Raw genomic sequence first — 6,213 nt, forward strand, 5'->3', positions numbered from 1 at the left:
AATCTGGTCTTCAGGGTACTGAAAACAAAACAGCATATCAAAACGACTGGATGGGTGGAAAACACCACCAGCAACAGGCGTCGTTTGTGCCCCAAGGAAACTTCAGACATTATAAAGAATAATATGCATGTGTTATCAAAACTTCAGTGGTCTGAAGAGAGATCTGAGGCTGCATCCGCGGTATGCTTCATTATCAAACAAAGAGGAGCAATTTAGCACAGACTCAGATCCGATCTGTGCCTGAACTGGGTTTAGTTACAGAAAATACTATTAATGGTTTTTTTACTTTTACTCCCCTTCACTTAACTCCAAATGTCTTCCTTTTCAGGTTTCAAAAACACCTGAGTTCTCGTGCGGATGTGGCCTGAAGGTCTTGTTCACTTTCACCAAGCTGTTACTGCAACTCATTTGTCTTTCCACCACCTCCAATCAGACGGCCCCTGGTTAGGCCCAATTAACAGCAACACACACACACACACACACTGAGAGGCAGCACCCAGCTGGGGCAGATTAGTGACCCTGCAGCCACCCATTGTGCTGCCCTGAAGATCGGGGGGTTAAAGTTAACACCTACACACGATGGAGAGAAGAACACCTCCTTTACTGTTGTTGTTGTTGTTTCTGCGGAGGAGCCCACGTCTTACCTGAATATGACCTCAGCGTTAAAGTGATTGCTTGTAATTGAATGTGAAAGTACAGCAGTGACGTCTACTGATCCACAGCTCATAAAGCACCATATAGCAGCTGCCTCAGTGCAAAACTTTATATTTCATATCCCATTTGTTGTGGTAGTTCAGCCTCTGGAGGGAGATTCTCATTTTGTTTTCTAAGCCTCCTCAGAGAGGTCAGAGGTCACAACTACAGAAGACCACGGCAGCAGCTGGGAGTCCTGGACATCCTCACAGACCATGTCCTGAATCTCCATTACAAATGCATCCTGTCCTCAGCACTGTTGTGTGCAGTGCAGAGCTGTGTCCTTTCCACTGAAAGCAGGGCAAAACAAGGCAGGACTGTGGAGACAAATCGCGGGTGGACACAAGTTAATATGGTTTGGCGTGTGCTGGTGTCTTTAATGTGCCAAGTTGTGTTGTACATGTATCCATCCTGTCTGTTCATCCGTCAGACTGTTTTTCTACCTTCCCAAAACCCCAAAATGGACATGGTCTGAGGAGGGGGATGATGAAGAGGAGGAGGAGGGTGGAGGGACAAAAAAAGCAGGGGGAAGGATTGAAGGCCGGTGGCGGGGGAGGTTGGGGGGAGGCGGCTGCTGCCACAGGATGAATGAGTGCTACTATGTCTGCTGGCACTGGAGTGTGTGTGTGTGTACGCGTGCATGTGTGTGTGTGTGTGTGTGTGTGTGTGACTGAACAGGGCTCCTTGAGGAGAGCCTGACAGCCTCTCACGCTCAGGTACACAAGCTCCACTTATTTTCACAGCACAGGCTGAAAACTCACAGCCGCACAGTTTGGGCCACTGCAGGCACCGTAGAACTGAATCAGCGATGACTCTTTAATAAATGATGAATAGTCACTAAAGAAAATAAATTTATGAAATGAAAATAGAACTTTGTTGTTTCTAGATTGGCTGGCAACATTAAAGGATTGAATACACGTCTCGTCATAAATTCCTATCAAAAATTATTTAAATACTAATGATCGTCTCTTATGCACATCATCATCAAGTCCATGAAGCGTTGTTAATGAGCTTATTTGATGTTGCTGAGATGGTCATGACAGTCTACAATTGTAATTTTCCTCACAGTGTGGCAAAAGAGAAAAACAAGCAACACGTTCTGCATGCATTGTGGCTCTTTCACAAAGGTCCTGTCACGTCTGAGCGAAGCTGAAACAAACATGGACGTATTGGACAAAAAGCCAGTGTGACATATTCCATGCATGAAAAACGCTGGATGAATTTGAACACAGTTGGACGTTAGACGACATTTGATTTTATGATTTCAGTACATCAAACCCTCAAAGAACGAGGAAAGGTTACTGGACCAACGATGCTGAAGGTTTCCTTAACATTCATCAATTGTTGTAGTTCTGACAGTGAAGCTGCGTTCACTGAGTGCGTACTGTAACTGTAGGATGAAGCTGCACACGCCACAGGAGGCCCACTCCACCTTTTGTTATGACGATCGGCCGCAGCCAAGATTTTTAGGATCCGCACGTCCCTGCAGCAAACCAAAACCGGCCCCATTGGCAGAGCACTTACATACATACATGCATATATATAGTTTAAACAGAGAAAATGTTTAAACAGAGAGAATGAGAAACAATCATTGAAGCACGTTTCTCTCCCTTCAAATGCCAGAATCCAATTTACTAGCAGCGTTTTGCTCAGATATTTTGCGCTTACACATTCTGTTCCTAATGCTCAAAGACTATGATAACTATGAGGCAAGTAAAGATCTTCTTTCTGATTCTGACTGACACAAAACGTGGAAATATGACCCTCAAATTAACAACCAAACAGACATGTTAAAGTCTGTGTAGTCAAAGGTCGCAAACAGCTGTAAAAACTGGTCCACACTCAACTCACTCAAAGGACGTCTGCATCGTTTATGATGGATGACACATTTACATGCTACAAGGTGAGCAGTAATGTCTACGTCCTGAACAAAATGCCCTGAAGTGACACCATAACCCTTTTCTCAAAACCTGTTAAGTTAACAAGTGGCAGTCGACAGTGACAGTATCCTTGACAGAGAGCAGGATCAGTTAGCCCTCTGGGCCATCTTACAGTGTATTTGAATAGTCTGGGGGCATCTTTACTATCCCGTCGGTCCAGACCCCACCCCACCCATAAGACACAGAGTAAACTATCTAAAGTCTGTTTCTCACATGCACTGCAGCCCTGATCTTATCCAGGACACCACCCCAGAGGACCTGTATGTGTGGAAATGTATGAATCAGCTGGACCAGACATTAAACTGATTTTACCCCGTCGGCTGAGCCCACGTGTGAACGGGGGCAGACAATCGTCCACAGAAGTCACAGCACGGGAGCCAATCATAAAACAAAAGCCTTCTTTTCATGTCATGTCCTGCCTCCTGCACGTTCCACCCCGGCACCACCTTTCACCTGAACGGTTGTGTGAAAGGGAAATTCCCGATCCTCCAGATTTTGTCCAGAGTTCATTTGCACCCTTCAGGTCAAACTATTTGCATATTACAATTACAATAAGACATGGCTGAGGTTGTCTTTGCAAACCGTCTGTCTCTTGCTTCACTGCAATTTCGTTTTTGAAAGTGAAGGAATGTCCGAGGTTGAAATACTTCACCCTTCTCCTCTCTGTCTCTTTCTTTCTTTCTTTCTCGGATCTCTCCATTTCTGTCTCCCTCTGTATCCCCTCCCTCATCTTCACCTCCCCCTCCACTCTCGCTGCCTCCTGTCAAAATAAACACATTGAGAGCTGCCCTTCTTTTCAGTCAGACACTCTGAGCCGACAGCCTCATTTAGGGCCTCGCTGTCCTCTTATGAGTGTGTGTGTGTGTGTGTGTGTGTCTCTAAAGTATTTATAACACACATTGAAAAGCTGCTTTTTTTTTCACCCCTTATCCCTCCTCCACCTCCTGCCCCGGCGTGGTATCTGACATAACCGGCGCTGGGTTTCTCTCAGCGGCCCTGCGTTCCTGGCAGATAGAGGGGCCGCCGACCGCCGCTGGGGGAACTTTCCTGGCTCGAGGAAGCCGTGGGACAATCACACCTTTCATGGGCCGGAGAGAACGCCGCCCGTCCAGCGGCTCCTAGGCCATGGCACGGGGAATTTCTCTCCCTCCCTGGACCCTCTGTCCATTTCTGTTTCTGTCATGACTGTTCTGAGCCACTTGCTCATGTCTGCCACCAGCATGCTCTGCTATCCAGACTGTCATTTTCAACGCTGCAGCGCTTCATGTTTTCATATGACGGCCGTTTCTTTCTGCATTTTTCTTTTTGTTGTTGTGTCTTGCTGCTCTTTGGTGCAGCAATGCAGTAACTTCATCTTGACTTTATTGGCACTTTGCTGAAATAAAGTTTGCAGCAGGAAATCAAACCAGGGATGATGCATGTATGCTTTATTGAGCATTTTAATCTGATGCAGACAATAAGGAGTTCCCTCATCACTGCTGGAACAGGCAGAAGCAAAACGTGTGCGAAATGAACAGACTGGTGCTAGTGGTTGTGAGACAAATATTCACACTTAAGGAAATGTCTTTTGTCAGCTGTGTTTTGGCAGAGCTCATGACCCAAAACACAATCACTGTTTTAACACAAGTCAAAGTCAAAGCCAAAGGATCCTAAAGGCTAAAGACACCAGTGCTGCTGTGTGACACTTCATGCTTTTGCTTCCCGACCGTTGTCTGCAGTCATTCACATTATGCCTACTTTGTGAAGTTCAGTGTAATAAAAAGCAAAGCTGGCGTAAAGCCAGGTTTTCTTTGGGGCAGTAAGGTGAATTTGAATCAAAAATCCTCTTGGAGTCGTAGCACACAGACTTGAAACACGTCCATATAATTTAATGTAAGACATATGCTTCAGTCTCTCTGATGTCCATCACAGACAACACAGACATCCAGAAATCTACTTATGAATGACAGAAAAGTAACAAAATAATCTTAAGTCTGTACATTCATGGGTGCATTGCTAACAGCAACTGCTAATCACTAACTCAGCTGGCTTTTCCTGGGGCCAATTTCCCAAAATATAAAGAAAGAGAGGCTTTTCTTAGTGAGAAAAACTTAGTGGGCTCAAAAGAGGATTCCTGTTTCTTGTGATATTGCAACATTTGATGAGGTTTTACAGGATCTTTCTCTTCTGGTGGCAGAACATTATTGTTTCCCAGCTAACAAGGTGTAGCACGTTCACATCAATCAGATTAGTAAAAACACTTTTGGCACCGCCCATTTCCACACAAAAGTGAAATTTCATGCTGGTTCAGAAATACATAGAAGTTCTTCCTGAATAAAGTACAAAGGCGTCACTCTGGACAGGTTTTACATAACAGGACGGCCAGTGAGTTCACTGAAAAACAGCCGGGAATTTAATGTGAAACCAAAAGTGAAGGCAAAAAGGCCACAAAAATCTTTGGAAAAACTGGTTTTACTTTCAGAAACTTCAGTCATATTTACCTTATCTATCCTGATTGGTTTTCTTTTTGTAAAGTTCCTTCCCTCATGGCCTTCATAAAGTAGGAGGTCATATTGTGTGTCATCATTCAATAGCTAAATAAAAAGACTGTACTTGTACTTGAGGCAAATTATTTCTGTATACTCATGCAGTGATCTCGAGGTTCTGTCGGAGTGTGAATAAATGTCTGATACCCGTCTATGTTACGTCCTCTCCAGCCCGCTGCACCTACTCACCCTCCTTCTCCACCCTGTTTAGCGTCCTCCGTCTCTCTCTGCGACTTTCCTCCCCCATCTCCCCCTCGTCTCCCTCCAGATCTCTCCCTCTCCCCTCTGAAGCCGCCTTGGGGTTTACAAAGCTACCTTTTTGCAGGTTTAAATTTAGAATCACCTTCTTTTCAGCCACTGGAGGTTGTCCTGAAGAGAGAGAGAGATTTTCTAAACTCGTCACTGTAAATTGGCAGGTTTTGTGAAAACCAATTTGGAAAGGCTCAGTTTGGAAGCATAAGGGGGGCAGTTGTGATGTTGCGCTGTGCGCTTCCCGTAAACACGCTGAGTAGTTTTATTCAAAGAGTTGCGGTAAAAAGGCCAAATAAAGATCAAATCAACATGGAGGAAGCTCTTGGGGAGAGAAGGATTTCTGTGCAGGAGTCGGGGCAACCTGGGACATGGAAAACACAATTATAGCTGCTGTGGGACAGTGAGTGGGGTATTTTGAGGAGGAGAAAGGAGGAGAAAGATGAAGAAAGGAAGCAGAGGAAGACAAATGATAAATACAGGAGGGCAATGTCAGACATTGTGCTGTGTGAATATCGATGTAGGACACCCATTATGCATCGCCTGGTCTTAAACTCACGACCTTCGCCACCGCTGGCACATCAGGATCACGTTGAGCTACCCTGAGATGTTCTCTGAGCTGGAATCACTAGATGGTTATGACAAACACATAACACATTTAAAACTTCATAAAAAATGTCTTTGAAACCATGTGTCTCTAATCCAGTGTTTCTCAGTACTGAGGACCCCCCCGTCTTGTGTGATAAAATATTTGTATATTGGAACGGCTGGTGAACAATAAGCAGAGTCTTCTGTGTGCGCTCTTG

The sequence above is a fragment of the Scatophagus argus genome, chromosome 5 (genome assembly GCF_020382885.2).
Source record: "Scatophagus argus isolate fScaArg1 chromosome 5, fScaArg1.pri, whole genome shotgun sequence".
Lineage (NCBI taxonomy): Eukaryota > Metazoa > Chordata > Actinopteri > Scatophagidae > Scatophagus > Scatophagus argus.